This window comes from Danio rerio, chromosome 9 (genome assembly GCF_052040795.2).
Source record: "Danio rerio strain M-AB ecotype USA chromosome 9, GRCz13ab, whole genome shotgun sequence".
NCBI classification, from domain to species: domain Eukaryota; kingdom Metazoa; phylum Chordata; class Actinopteri; order Cypriniformes; family Danionidae; genus Danio; species Danio rerio.
Window position 1 is genome coordinate 27,351,824 of NC_141029.1, and position 16,642 is coordinate 27,368,465.

General features: G+C 35.4%; 2 long non-coding RNA genes across 2 annotated transcripts in view; both read right to left on the reverse strand.

The window, feature by feature from the left end:
- LOC141376133 (uncharacterized) overlaps positions 1-16,362 on the reverse strand; it is a 49,819-nt gene extending 33,457 nt beyond the window's left edge. The window contains exons 1-3 of the long non-coding RNA XR_015499439.1: positions 16,258-16,362; positions 16,021-16,167; positions 12,293-12,442 (exon numbers count right to left, since the gene is read on the reverse strand). This is a non-coding gene — a long non-coding RNA (uncharacterized LOC141376133). The remainder of the gene's footprint in view (positions 1-12,292; positions 12,443-16,020; positions 16,168-16,257) is intronic.
- Positions 2,013-5,026, reverse strand: LOC147842376 (uncharacterized). Its single transcript, XR_015499444.1, has 2 exons — positions 3,987-5,026; positions 2,013-3,445 (listed from the first exon to the last, which is right to left on the reverse strand). It is a non-coding gene; the product is annotated as an uncharacterized LOC147842376 (long non-coding RNA).
- Positions 16,363-16,642: the final 280 nt, after the last annotated feature.

Below are 16,642 nucleotides of genomic sequence, written 5' to 3' on the forward strand. Positions count from 1 at the left end.
TACAAGTTACATTAAAAAAACAACATGTAAATATAAAAACCATCAGCCGTTCCATTTATTTATTTATTTTTTGCGACCACTGGGGTCATTATGTTATATTAAAGACACAGCACATTAATTTTATGGCACCAGGTTAAAGGCACTCACATACATTAAAAATAAATACAAGCCACAAATGAACATGGAAGAATGAATAGATGAATAGATTTGGGCCTATTGGTATGAGTGCGCTGGTGTGTAAAGTTTATATATTTATAACCACCTCTGAGGATATTGGGGGTCATGAGTCACTGGCATTGTAATTTTTCGTGATTATTGTAAAAAGTTTTGGAACCCCTGATTTAGATCATGTAATAGCAAAATATTTTTAATAAAAAAAAATAAAAAATAATTATAAAATAATAATTAATTAATAAATAATTAATTTTTTTCAGACCTTAAGTGTAATATTTTAGATATTTTTCTGGATAATATAATTCAGCCTAAAGTAAAATTTAAAGGCTTAAGTAGCTTAATTAGGCAAGGCATTGTATAACAGTGGTTTGTTAAAAAATATTGCTGAAAGGGGCTAATAATATTGACCATAAAATGTTTTAAAAAAAATGTAAAACTCATTTTATTCTAGCCAAAATAAAACAAATAACATTTTCACAAAGAAAAGGTATTATAGTGAATACTGTGAAAATGTCCTTGCTCTGTTAAACATCATTTGGCAAATATAAAAAAAGAAAGAAAAAAAAATCACAGGAGGTCTAATAATTTTGCCCTCAAATCTAGTTTTTCCCCAACATGTACCGTTCTAAACTAGGATATTTCATAGTACACAGACCTATTATACATTTAAATGATGAAGGCATGTAATGACTCCCTTAAAATGACTTAATTAGTGGTAGTACATAAAGCTAAATATAATAATATAATTTCATTTCAACTCAAAACATTTCATGCCCAGTTGTTTATCTACTTATACAGGCATAATTACTAAATTACTGATAATACCCAGTCATCTGGTCATCATCTCAAAATAAACCCATTTAGAATTCAAGTTCACATGGGGGCCAGTAATACTGTAACAGGCTGACTGCACTTTATCCCTTACATAGTTCCTTAGCCTGAGCAAAATTGTAAGAATTCATTGTACTGTTATTTCTCATGGGCTTTTCATCAATGCCGGGTTTGGTCACACGACCGGTATTAGCAAACACAGTATTTAGTGGGTCACTGACACAGATTGTGAGATTGTACTGCCGCTGGCTCACCCACTGTTGGACTTCCTGCTGCATGCAGTCCATTAAATATGGTTCATAAAATCACATGTGCAGAAAACCCCAGCCCATCCCCCTACTACGGTGACCGGGAAGTGCAAAACAACATTACAAAGTGTGAAACACTTTTACCAAGCTCAAGACAAATTTACATTTTGAAAAACATTTTTACCTATTATCACACACAATCACATAGGAAAAACTATTTTACCAAGGACGAAACAAATTTACAAGATGCCAAACACTTTTACAAGTCTCAAAACAAATTTACAATTACAGATTCATTCCGGAAAAGGGAATGTACCACACACCGGGAGTGACCCGGAATGTAACACACACACTGGAAAATATCAATAATATTCAGTTTGTGTCTGACTTTGTAGACAGGTTTTCATGAGTCTACAACTATAAAAATAATGGTTTGACCAACTGCGATAAAACATATTAGAGCTATTTTGAGAAAATATCAGCGTGAGAGTGCGTTGAAACATGTAAAGACAAGTACATGGAAACAATCAATTTTGTAGACCAAAATAGCTCAATTAGCTAGGTCGGTTGATACTCGTGCAGAACCTTTTGACTTGGGTTCGAATCCGGTTGATGACATGTCAATTATAATTATTTATTTACATTAATTTTGGTTTATACTGATCTGCAACATTATTATTATAATCAGTAATGTTTACACTGACACCAAGTAATAAGAATATTTATTTGGTATGGGCATTTCTTGTTGCTGTGAAAAAGTGCCGAATCTGCAAAAATGCAAACGTGTATAGTTTACATCTGGAAAGGGGCCTCAGTTAACTCGGACACCAGTTAAACCGTAACACCGGCTTCATTCAGTTTACTGTTAAGAGTCCTCAAGCAGATGCTTACACCGTGTAGACTTGACATCATGTCCATGATTACAGTGTATGAGTAGCCCTAGTTAAAATATTGAACACATTGATGTAGTATGTCTGGTGTTTCTGTCTGGTCCGCGTCCTTTATAAACTGTAAACACCGACCACACGTAGAGCAAAACTGTGTTAAGCTGCTCATGTGTTTGCCACAACAACCCTTAAACCGCTGTCCATGTTCGGTCATCCTAAACTTTTTTTACGCCATGTACTCCACAGCACGGATTTACAGCACTTAACAACGACAACAACTTTCCCCCACGTCACTCTCGGTGTGTGAAACATTCAATTTCCGTAATGAATTTGTAATTGTAAATTTGTTTTGGGATTTGTTTGGGAATTTTTTTCTAAAATGTACATTTGTTTTGTTCTTGGTAAAATTGTTTTTCCTATGTAATTGTGTCTGATGTTAGGTAAAAATGTTTTTCAAAATGTAAATTTGTCTCGAGCTTTGTAATGTTGTTTTGCGCTTCCCGGCCACCGTAACCTTCCCCTCAGAGTGGAAAGACAGAGCGATTGTGTTTTAAGTCATCATCACTGCAGGTGAATAGGGAGGAAACTAATAGTTATCACTATACTTCCCTAGATTATTGATTATATTATGTACTGCAAACTTTTTTTTGTTAAAGGTTTTCTAGGCAAAAAATTTACAATATGTTTACATGTGTAAATGAGGCATTATTTCTTTAAATATGCCCTAATTTGCATACATTTCTTTTAGATTCAATTAGATTCGGGTAGAACAAAAGCCCTCCTAAATTACTAGCCCCCTGTATATTTTTCTCCTATTTCTGTTTAATGGAAAGAAGATTTTTTCCAACACATTTCTAAACAGATAACTGACTAATAACTAATTTCTAATAACTGATTTTTATCTTTGCCATGATGACAGTACATTATATTTGACTAGATATTTTTCAAGATACTAGTATTCAGCTTAAAGGTGCTGTATGTAAGTTTTTGATTCTTCTAATGCGCAAAAACGCCATAGTATGTTTGCAGATATTTAAGAAACATGCCAAGTGAACAGGCTTGTTTATCTTAAAAACAATGCGGAAGTCCGATTTTTTGCTTTGAAAACGCATTACATGCCTGCCCTGTCTTTGTGTTCTTTTAACACGTCTAATGCCAGATTAGACAGTTATATTTCAGCACCCCGAGTTGCCTTGTTGGAAACCATGTATTTCATTCATTCAGTCAGGAAGGCTCTAAAAGCATGCGCCGTGACTGAAATGCGATCTCTGGTGGACTGCAGTAGACTCCAAAATGAGACACAAGCTGTGTCCCAAATCGCATACTTGTGCACTATTCTACGCCATTTTGTAGTATAAATAGTGTAAGTAGTGTGTTCACACTGAAAACTCTAAAAATAATAAGAGCACTTTAATTACCCGGATGATGCACTCATTCAGCCGCTAAAATGAAGTGTGTAATGATGGACACTTCACGCACTCAACGACCGCAGGTTTGCTTACGTAGCGGAAGGGGCGGAGCTATCAGACGCACATGTTGGATAACTTTATTTATTTTGGATGGTGAAAGCAAAATTCTCCTACGAGAGTGATTTTAGCGCCTCCCGATGGTGAATGCGGCAATACTCACGGCAGGTATTATCTGATAATTCGGTCATTTATTTCACTGATTTGGCAACCGTCAAACATCATCAGGGAAACGGTTTGAATTTCCGCTTAGTAAAAACACATTAGTGTGCCATTTGGGACAACACTACATACATATACTATCCTGTTGAGTGTGTAAGTGCATAAGTACATAGTGCATGAGTGCATAGTGTATAGTGTGCCATTTGGGACGCAGCTACAGATTCAGAGTTCCACAAGAGGTTATTAATTAGCAAATAATATAAATATTATGAACATAAACATGAGGTGAGCAAGTTACATTGTAACCCTGTGTCATAACAACATGCTACATGAAGAAATTTTCATTGATAAGCAATTTGTCTTTTTGCATCAGAAGAAACATGAAAAACAGCCATTCAGAAGCACAGAATATATGTGCACTTACTGCACTCCAACAAAATGATAAGGTTTATAGTCTAATAAATGCATGTTAAACCTCTTTAACGTTATTAAATGTACATGCTGAATCATTGATATGTGTTTTATTTTTAGTCACAGTTCTAAAGTTCAATTTCAAGCAGTTTATTTTATTTTCAAGATCTAAGGTGAACTATTTGAATTAGTGTTAATAAATTAACACTGAATAAAGCACATGAGCTGTACCTGAGGTGATCATTGTCAGTTTTCTGTTGTTCATCTGCAAGAAATAGAAGCCGTTTCTAATATATAAATTCCAGGTGTTGGTTAAAACCTCCTTTTGATATGAAAAATATTCCTTCTATTGCATGCCATTGCTTTTATTTAGAACACAATTTAAATCAGCCTTTAGACTCGATCGTCCTCCTGTTGGTCCTCAATCTGGCAACCAGCACTAATGTTTGTTTTGATCTAGGAATGTAATACTTAGTTCAACTACTGGGGGTCAAACTTACATACTGCATGTTTAAAGGGCACCTATGCTGAAAATTATCTTGTGGCAAGGGGGCGTGGCCGAGAGCCGTGGGAACGGAGTGAGGCCACCGCATAAGTGGATACACCTGCGGTGCGCACCTGCCTCGGATACCACGGAAAGAGCTCTGGACAATAAAAGGAGGAACGATGTCAGAGGAAGCCGAGAGAGGACCGGGCCCGGACATTTTACTTTTGCTTTCACTTTGACGGCAGTCTCCATGAGGAGCTGCCGTCCGTTTGTTTTGGTTTAGTTTTTAGTTTGGTTTTGTTTTGGTCTGTTATTAATAAATCAGTTAAAAACTGCGTCGGTTCTCCGCCTCCTTCTTCCCGGCGGCCAAAGGGTCGTGAACTTCATTACATATCTTTTGTAAGCTGTTTAGAAAGAACTGTGTGTAAATCAGGTTTATTCTGTACATTAAAATAACGGATAGCCATACAGCAGTGGATATTAATATGTATTGTGTCATATCCGCAGTGCAAAAACAGTGCAAAGTTAAATGCACACACTGTATGTATGTGTGTGTGTGTGTGTGTGTGTGTGTGTGTGTGTGTGTGTGTGTGTGTGTGTGTGTGTGTGTGTGTGAACTTTGTAAAGACATTGTGTGTGACTCATCGCAGAAAGGCTTGAATTAACTCCAGAACAAATACATCAAATAATCATTGGGAAACTTCTTACTGTAGTATTTCCTACACAAACCTTACGTGAGATCTGCGTTTTTCATGTCTGTCACTGTGCTGTTTATCTGATGCAGTTGAGGTGGAGACGGAGGCATACTCTGACAGGCATGTGGGAACGGTGGATGGGGAGCACTAGGATTAAAGGCACAGGCAACAAAAACAGCTACATTGTGTTCAGAGCAGGACATTCTAATATTCTGAAAGGTATAATAAATAATCTGATGGGTGGTTTTTATTTCTGTAGACAATAAAAAAATGTTTGAGGGGGCTAATAAAATTGATCCTAAAAGGGTTTAAAAAAATTATCAGCATTTATTTTAGCCCAGGGGTCACCAACCCTGTTCCGAGAGAGCTACCTTCCAGCAGAATTCAGTCCCAACCCTGATCAAACACACCTGAACCAATTAATAGTACCTAAAGCAGCACTAGATAATTACAAACAGGTGTGTTTGGTCAGGGTTGCAACTGAAATGTGCAGGAAGGTAGCTCTCCAGGAACAGGGTTGGTGACCCCTGTTCTAGCCAATCAAAAAGAAAAAAATCCTTGCTCTGTTAAACATCACTTGGGAAATATTCATTTTCCTTCGGCTTAGTCCCTTTATTCATCAGGGGTTGCCACAGCGAAATGAACCGCCAACTTATCCAGCATATGTTTTACACAGTGGATGCCCTACCAGCTGCAACCCAGTACTGGAAAACATCTATACACTCTTATTCACATACACACACTACGGCCAATTTAGTTTATTCAATTCACCTATAGCGCATGTCTTTGGTTTAGGGGGAAGTCGGAGCAGCCGGAGGAAACCCATTCGAACACCGGGAGAACATGCAAACTCAGCCAGGACTCAAACCAGTGACCTTGCTGTGAGTTGACTGTGTTATACCGCTTGGGAAATATTTGAAAAAGAAAAAAAAATTCACATGAGGGCTAATAAATTTGATTTCAACGCTAAATATCACTGTGAAAACCTTCAGATTGCAGATAAGAGCCTAAAGTTTGGTGTATATGTATTTAAGTGTAAGTGCTGCTAAAGTGATAGTTTAGAGGAACTGCCTTTACAAATATGCACTGCAATTGAACTCTACAGACAGAGACTCAAAGAAACTGCAATAAAAGAAACACTTAATCTTTAATTTAACAAGTTCATACAAAACAGTGTTTTTGCATGCAGTGTCTCACTTTACCAAGTCACATGTCATCCGAGCTTACAGTTTTGAGAAGGCAGCTGTTTCACTAACTGAAGAAACGAGGAAAGAAAACGCGTGAAAACACAAACCCAAACTGAAGCTGGTGGTTGATTCACTGACGCAAACACATGACTGCGTGTTGGACTGACGCAGAAAATGAAGCTTTGCTGACTGCACATGTGATAATGCGCCCCTCGCTCTCTCTTTCACACACTCAATTCCCTCCACCCAGCTTTCTCACACATCCACCGACAGTCACGCTAATTATCCTACACTCCCATGCACATGCTAACTCTACAAGTGCAATATTCATGCACACAAACACCTAAGATCATCAAGATGTTGCAGTCGAAATGAAAAGGAGAAAGCACTCCTTTTTCTACCAGTTTGTGAGAATCTAAATGGGGTTCAGAGTGTTTTTTTCACAGTTGTTTTGTACAATAATGTTGTTCTGCATCATAAAAGGTTTACTTTTTTATGTTGTACCTAGAGCTGCACGATTCTTGCTAAAATTAGAATCGCAATTTTTTTCGATTTCGATTTTCCCACGATTCTGTAGATATAAAATAAAGGTTAATTTGAGTGGGCTATTATTATTGTTATTCTCAAACATGTGATAAAACAGCAATAGGCATTGTGTAGCTGTACTGTTGGTTAAAATGGTAAATTTTGTATAGACTTGGAATGGTGGACTTAAACAGGCTTTCAGATTTGTTCTGGTCATTGGTGCTGATGATAAATCTGATGTTGAATTATTGTGTTTGAGACATATGCTTACAATCTGAGATTTTCTGATTAAAATCTGTCACTGACGTGATTTTCGTGAATACACAAGACTGGGTGGGTATTTTTGCATTTCAGCAGGTTTTGGATACTTTTTGGGCTGGAATCAGTCAGCTTCATCTCGCAACACTGTGTGCGCTTTCAGTTTCATTTTCACTGCTAAGAGCGGTTCACTTCCTGCGCGGCTCCCAAACGATCACTCTGTGCCACAAACCGAATGTTATTTACAACTTTATTACCTGTTATTCACAGTCTATGCAGGTTCTGTTCACTAAAGTAAACTTCATTCAGAGGCGTGCAGCCCTCTCTGTAGTAACAGCTGACGGTCAGCTCCCGTCACGTGTGATTTTGCGTCGAAAGTACATCACATGAAGACAGAAATGACATTTTTGAGGTGAATTGTATCTTATAAATACAGCATGTGACACCATTTGGAGGTGTCGATACTGCTGAACAACGTAAGTAAAACAATGTGAAGACTTGTGCGGCCACCATTGCTTCTCTCCTGAACTTAAAAATATAATTGACAGAATTGTAGAAATGCTGGATTAAGATCGTCTAGGGGGTCGAATCGAGATCGCGATCTTTTTATGATTAATTGAGCAGCTCTAGTTGTACCCCAAAGGACTGGAAGGGGGGCATAGTGTAACATCTGTAAGATGACCAAAAAAAATGACCATGCTTAATATTTTATGATCTAATGAAAAAATACAAGAGCATGCATTTGAATGTTAGCACATTTCTAGTATGAATTACCATGTTGCTAACAGCTTTAGCATGTTGTTAGCAGGTTTATAGTATGAATCGTTATTGGTAAAATGGTTTAAGCATGAATTAGCATGTTTTAGCATGTTTCTAGTTTGAAATAGCATGTTTTAGCTTGTTGTTAGCATGCTTCAAGAATACTTTTTGCATGTTGCTAGAATGATTTTAACATAAATTTAAATGTTAACACATGAATTAGCATGTTGTTAACATGTTTCTAGTATGAATTACCATGTTTGTAGCAAGGTTATAGCATGTGGTTAGCTGGTTTATAGCACAAATTACTGTTAACATGATTTTAGTATGAACATGTTGTTAGCATGTTTCTGTCATTAGCATGTTGTTGACATCTTTCTAGTAAAAATTAGCATGATTTTAATATTAACATGTTAGCATGTTTCTGTCATTAGCTTTACTATCTTTCTCGTACAAATCAGCATGTTTCCTAGCATGATTTTAGTATAAATTAACGTCACTGTAAGCCTATTTATATCATTAATTAGCATGTTGTTAACATGTTTTAACATTCATTAGCACGTTGTTAGCATGTTTCCAGACAGAATTAGGATGTTGTTTAGTGTTACATTTCCTTTCTGCACAACTGGATAGTAGTTTGTGTCTTCTGCTAGTCAGTTAAACATTAAAGATAGAGCACTGAAATTAAAGTAATAGCATATACGTCACATTTTAAGTAACTCTGAATACTGTTAAATAAATAATTGACAGGCACTGCTGGAAAGGTTCAAATATGCAAAAGATGCTGGAAAAACAAAAATGTGCATAAGCAGGAAGATTTGTCTGAAATACACTTAACAGTTTGATTCCTCGAGATAAACAAAGGTCTCTTGGAACACCTTTTACAAACCATAAAAACAGCCATGAGTCATCCTGATAATAACACACAGATGTAAGATGTGTGTGTCTATTTTGAAGCAAGGTAATTCATTAGTAAAACAGATTTAAGAATTAAGAGTATGTAAACTTGTAAGTAAAGATTATTTTATTAAAAAACTTTTATTACATTGTCTTGTGAAGTACATGTAAAAAAGATTTGTAAGCTGATTTAGGTCTGTATTAAAAAACATTTCTTATGGTCCTGCTTATTGTATTATTAACATTTCATGGGGAATTTGATAGATTCTACAAGGTAACACCAAAATTCTATTATTTATTTTACAGAACTATCAAAATAGTTTTTCAAATACAGATTTTTATCAGTCAGAAAAATTCAGCAATGTAACCACGCAGATAAAAACAGAAGCACTAAACACGCAACATTATTCAAATTATTTACTTTTGTGTTTTGTGTACCCAGGTTTATAGAAATTTGTTTGTTGCAAAACTCAAACTTCTTGCACATTTCTGCAGACATCAACACCATAGATGCAGTAAAATTCCACCAACTTTGATTCCTTTTCATGCAAGTTATGATTACAGGTCAAATTATCAATACAATATTAATCACTTTAGTATGGTGTAATGCACAGTGCAATGTTTCTTCACCTAATTTAAACTAATTCACTTTAACATTTGCACACACATATCTCAGTACACGCAAAAAAATACTTTTTGCTTAAAATAATTGTATTTTAATATGGGGGTATTTTAATTGTTTTATGTCCAATCCACAATTTGCAAAAACAAGTTGATGTTGATTTGTGTTGGGACAACGTGAAGGAATTGTAAGGAACCCAGCATTTTGTACAGTGTATGTATGGTTTTCCCAATATAGTAAACTTACTCAGAAGCTCATCTGATACAATGTTGCACTTGTGTCCACTGAAACATGCTTTGTTTCAAAGCAGAGATGAGAAGGTGACATTCGCTATAAATGGATTCATTTATTTTCCGTTGGCTTAGTCCTTTATTTATTAGGGGTTATGCATTTATATATATATAAAAAATCCCTAATAATATCTAATATCTGACTAACATCACTGTCCAGTTTCATTAAAAGATCAGGATCTCAACAACCACACACTAAAAAAAATACATGATAGTGATTTGCATATGTTTATTTATCCTTCGAATCACTGCATTCAAATCTGTGTTCGAAAAATGCAAAACTCAAGACAGAGATTGAGTCTTTTGAGTTAGTTACGAAGTTACAAACAGTCAAATAACACAGACGTACTGGGTTAACAGTTTATAGTTTAGATATAACCACTGATGTTTATGGTAAAGATTACAATCACAATCATATGCATTTAACGACGCTTAAAAACGAAAGTTGTAGGCAGCAATTACATTATCTAACCAAAAGTTGGTCACAACCAGGCATCAAAAATATGCCATTAATTAATTTTTTTAAAATGATCCATCTGGCAATAAAACATGAAGTTTTATGAGTGAATAAATCATTTAGTGAAAATTTTAATAAAATAAATATGGTTTGTACAAATTATAATGTTAGATTCAGAAATTTATTGTTAGTAGCAACAGTAATAGTAGTAGTAGTAGTAGTAACAGTGAATTTTTTACAGTACTGTAAATTTTACAATTTATTTTTATTCAGCTGATTATTTCTTTATTTTATTTTAAATAAAATTACAGGTCCTAAGTTCTGTTTGTTAAAACCAAAATTACATTTGTTTCCTTCCTTTTTTGAGAAAAATTATCCAAAACAAGGTCCAAACTGTGAGATTTGTGATCTGTTACATCAGTAGTGCCAATCATGTTTACCCTTTAGAATATTTTCTAAATATGGGTTTAGAATATCTCAAATGCTTCCATAGAGTTTTTAAAAGGCTTTAGAACTTATTCCAATATTGGTTTCCATAGTGAGGAATAAAGCAAATCAATTTCGGCTTTGAAATTCTTGCAGTTTCATTCTAATTTCGGTACATTCTAAATTCAATATGTGGGACAATATGATAATTTTAGGGGCACAAAAAAACAATCTGCATTTCAAACTCTACTGTTAACGTTTCTGAAAAAAGAAACGTGTTTTAGCTCCATCAATAAGCACTTTCACTGCGAAATGTGCAAAAAGCAACATAATATCAAATTTGCAAAAATGTCCCCACTGGCACATATTGTTCATGCGCCCAGTAATGACATTAGGGTTGAGAGAATTTTCGTCTTTGTGTGAAGAGTCTTTTAAATCTCATGGAAATTAGCTTACGGTAAAAGTCACAAAGGACATGTGGTTACAGAAAAATGCCTGTCCTGCGTGTTAAGCAAGTTGCGCTCAGATGTCATCTATAGAGCTGGATCCCCCACAGCTGAAACAGCAAACCCTGCAGCAAAGGCACGGCTGCTCTTATCCCATCCTCATCACACTCTTTAGTTCGCGGCTTAGAAGGAATGGGGTTAGCCGAACACATGTCTCCCATCATCTTAGCACACATTCTGCCATTTATAAATAGCTTAAAAAACACCAGCACATGCCCTGGGGCACATTGACACCTTTAATGTTACAATGGATGTATGATAATTCCTCTATTTTTAAGATAGAGCCACTGGAACTGTTTAAACTGATCTACTGTGCACAGAAGCAAACTGAGTATTTAGTATATAGTGGCTGCAATCAAACTGGTATGGGGCTCACTGCAAATTTTAATGCAGGCACAATTGCATATTCAATTCAGTTAAAAAATGCTAATGTAAAGTGTGCCTGCATTAACATTTGCAGTGAGCCACTTACTAGTTTGATATATGAGCAATGTCACTTGAGTAAAAGTGTGATATGGCTGTATATTGGCACTGGTGGGAGTCATGAGGATATGAAGCCATATCGCACTGCGACAAGTGTGATAATGTGTTTATGCAACAGTTCAACTGCATAATTGTGTATTATAAAAAAAGATCAAACACAGAGTCTCAAAAATCCATTTGTACGAGGAACTACTTACTCCGCCATTCATTCGCAGCTGATGTCAGAACAGCTAAAACCATTGACAGTTCAAAAACATCACTATAGCTAGTATTTGAATGATTCTCTAGCGTTATGTCTAAAGTAATGACAAGACAGGTGATTTTGCTCATATTTTAAGATTATAAGGCTGAACGACATGAAATGTCATCTGTCTGCAGAGATTTCCCAGTGTTTCTCTGTTGCAATCGGGATATTACAATAATTATCTCCAAAAAAGGCAAAGCGAATCGAACCAGATTACTAGTATAAATACAACACTATGAAATACAAAAGAGAGAGATCGACTTAGAATATTACTTACCTGATTATAATGAATCGTTTAGCTGTAGAAAACGCTGTTTTTCGCCCTAAGGGCTTATTATGCTGTCTCTGTCGCCATCTTGTTGTGGAACATCAACTTTCTTTGCTCTGCTCTGTATAACAAGCTGATAACTGCTGATGAGCTGAATCTCTGAAATTAGAAATATTTAAAATAGCCACTATCCTTAAAAGTAAACTGCATTGCAATCTAAACCACTACATTTTCACCTAAAAAAGCCTCAAAAGTACATTTTGTTATCCAAAAGTAGCAATATTTGTCAAACTAAAGTGAGATTTTTCTGCTGTCATTCTGTGTGGGTGGAGTAATACACAAGGGTGAAGAGGCTGTAAAAGTGCCGTTATTGCCGTTATCAGCCAATCAGATATGTTGTATATAAGGATCACAGTGCAGCCATGCACTAATTTATTATTGTCATATTTATATCTTTTTATTACTTTGCTACTCCAAATCACCAGGTTTTACCCATTTGGCAGAACAAATATATTATTATATATATATAAAATAATATATTTGTTTACATCATCATTCAGCATAATAGAGAAATGTTCAGACCCATACTTACAATATATATAAATATATATATATATATATATATATATATATATATATATATATATATATATATATATATATATATATATATATATATACTGTAAGTATGGGTCTGAACATTTCTCTATTATGCTGAATGATGATGGAACAGTAATTTTATTACCATTTTCACTAATACTATTACCGATACTATTTTTATAAAGGTTATTTAAAACATTACTTTACTTGCATTTGATAGGCTTTCTATGTTTATAATATTACTTCTGTAAAAATAATAGCTATTTTGATATAATATAAATACATCCATTTACACTATATATATATATATATATATATATATATATATATATATATATATATATATATATATATATATTTATATATATATATATATATATATACAGTGTGATATGGCTGTATATCGCACAAGTGCCTCCACCAGTGCCGATATACAGCCATATCGCACTGCTACGAGTGTGATATTGCGTTTATACAACAGTTTGATGGCATAATCGTGTATATAAAAACAACATCAAACATGGAGAGTCTTAAAAACCCCTTTGTATGAGGAACTACTTTCTTCCGGATGTGTAAACTTTTAAAATGGAACTCTGAAGCTCCAAGTATTTACACACACACATATAGGCTGCTGTAAACTGTAAAGCACTTTAAAGTCTGAAAAAAGGACTTGTATCTTTGATCCATGTGGTGCCAGCCTTCATGTGTGACTACATGGAGTAAAAAGCCACATAAAAGGAAGGTTTAAAATGGCACATGGCTTCAGAGCTTTTCACTCCCCCTTTCAAACGTACAGTTCAATCTCACAAAGAACACCACTATTTATAGCAACATTCAGCTGGATAAACCTCAATTTAACAATAGAGCAATCTTAAACAACATATAATGACTTGATTGCATCTTTTATTGTATTAGCCACAAAGTGGCCTCTTTATACATTTCAGAAATCAAAAGGTTTCTTTATCGCAGTGCACGCACAATGCCAGAAACAAGTAGGCTATCAAGTTATATTTTCTCAGATCCACTTTAATATAAAGTCGTACGAGGCACATTTTCTCCCAACGGCATAATTTTCCACCAATATCCCTAGGCCTTAACTTTTATAAAATCTGGTCAAAGCCTTACACACGATTGCATCATGTATTACATCATCGTGCATCAATAGGGGGTCTTGCGTTCAGCATTATGTTGCATTAGATGAAGCCATAAGTGCTGCCAAGAAAATCTCATTAAGGTGGCGGTGGAAACTACCTCATTACACGAATCTGACATCACTTCTGCACTCTCTACTAAAGGGTGAAGCAGGGGTTTAGTTCTAGAGATGTGCTCTAGTGTCTCTTTACCCCAAAAACCCTCATTAAGATCTTCATTCTGAAGTGCTGTGCTCCACTGAAGGAGAAGATCTCTTGTTAAGATGACGAGCATCTCCTTCTTATGGTAATTTGTCATTATTTTTAATTGAATGAAAGATCAGCTATTTAGTGTTTTCATGCATATTCTGTTTCTAAATGATCTGTTTAGATTAACATTTGGATGTGCAGTGCGATATGTTGTACAGTGTTTGTTTAAATGTGCGCAGAAGATCAGAGGATGATGGGCTCCCCCTGCTGTGTGGAAGTTTAGCTTTCTCAACTTTTAAGTTGGCATGGGATAATAGCATAGGATAATAGCCGGTTTCAAGGAGTACTGCGGTTTGGAAAAGTCAAGGTTTTAAACCCACCAAAAAATTCTGTTATACCATTCAGGTATATGTATGGGTTTTAAATGTGTTTTTCCATGTTATTTTATTTAGTTTATAATAACTAAATATAATTTATAACAGGGGCAGCACGGTGGCGCAGTGGGTAGCACAATCGCCTCACAGCAAGAAGGTCGCTGGTTTGAGCCTCGGCTGGGTCAGTTGGCATTTCTGTGTGGAGTTTGCATGTTCTCCCCGTGTTTCCTCTAGGTGCTCCGGTTTCCCGCACAAGTCCAAATGGGTGAATTGGTTAAGCTAAATTGTCCATAGTGTATGTGTGTGTGTGTATGGACTAAGCCGAAAAGAAAATGAATCAATGAAGGAATTTTTAACAGTATCTTCAGCAAAAAAGACCATTCACATCAAGCTACTGGACAGCCCATGATTTAGGAAATATTTGAAAAACAAATCACTTATGCACCAACATCCAAGCACGCTTTAGTTTAGACCAGGCATGGGCAAACTTGATCCTCAAGGGCCGTTGTCCCTGCAGAGTTTTGTTCCAACACTAGTCAAACACACCTGAACAAACTAATCAGTGTCTTCAAGATCACTAGAAATCTATAAGCAGGTGTGTGTGATTAGAGCTGGAGCTAAACTGTGCAGGACACCATCCCTCCAGGACTGAGTTTGCCCACCCCTGGTTTAGACCTTACCAGTGCCGTGGCTTACTGTATATCCAAAGAAAAGAAAGATATCCAAAGATGTCTTTTCAAGTTGCAAAGAAATTAATGTTTTTAATTACTAATGAAGATAGCAGAGGTCAATAAATTATTATTAATATTGCAAGATATTTTTTTAGAAATTTTTCTTAAAATAAAATATACTGTATCTTCACTTGGGCAATTTTTTTTTTTTACACAGACATTTAAAAAGAGGATATTTTGGTGCAGTAATCATAATACAGTGAAATTTTAATTCAAGGATATCATATTGTTAGTATCTTAAACAAGTGTTCTGTTGATTAGTCCTATCTTGTGAGTTTGTCCTACCTCCCATTTAAAAAGTAAAGTAGCACATTTTGATGACACAATAAATGATACCCATCAGATTTTGCTACTAGTGTAAATTATAATGTGGAGTAGTGTGATATAGCTGTAATATCACCCTAACCTACCTAACCCCAACCTCAACCATTCAAATTCAGTGTTGGTAGCATAATCTAATGAGCAGGATAAAATGTCAGGACACCGGCCCGTGTCTACTCTTAAGTGACCATACTATGCCTTTTTTTTTTTTTAGAATATTGCCTTTTATGTGGTCTATAGTGTAGCTATTTGTGAATGTAAAAGGACTGCATAGTTACAGAGATCAAAATAAAAGCTAAATGGACTTATTGACTACAAAAGAAAGAGCTGATTCTGAACTGCCTGAAATTAGTGAGTGAGTCAATGCTTACCTTAGGTTTGAAAAAATAGCATTATTTTGCCTTCAATGCCCACGGACAATGTTTATCTTGACATCGTAGTTGTAGTTGAGTCCTGGAGAAGTATGGTTTACGTTGTTGACATTTCGAGAATGCAGTTTATGTGCTGCAAAACATCCACTTTGCCCGCAATTATAAGGAGTGAGAAGTTAGATTCAAATTGATACAGTAAAACCAAGGTCATCATTGTTTAAATCACTGTTTACCAACCTTCTGGAAATACAGATATGGTTATTGGGTTTGGTGTCTTGCACTGTGAACGCTTCTCAATTACGGCGTCGTGCTGGCGGCAGAAGTTGAAAAACTTTAGGCGCCAATGCAGGTGTCAGAGCCAATCAGATCACTTTAATACAAAACAAATGTACTAGCGCAGTCTATGGCGCAGACACCCATGTGACTTGTGATAGATTAATCACCAAATATTTAACCTAAAATCTTTTAAGTTATTTTTTAGGCTTGATTTACAATATGATGCCGCTTTAAGAAATAAAATCTATATCAAAATAAATTATGCTGGTTTATTTATTTGTAATAAGAACGAAATAAACCGAAGAAACAGAAGTCAGTGAGTTGTTTTTCTATTGATAAAGTGGTA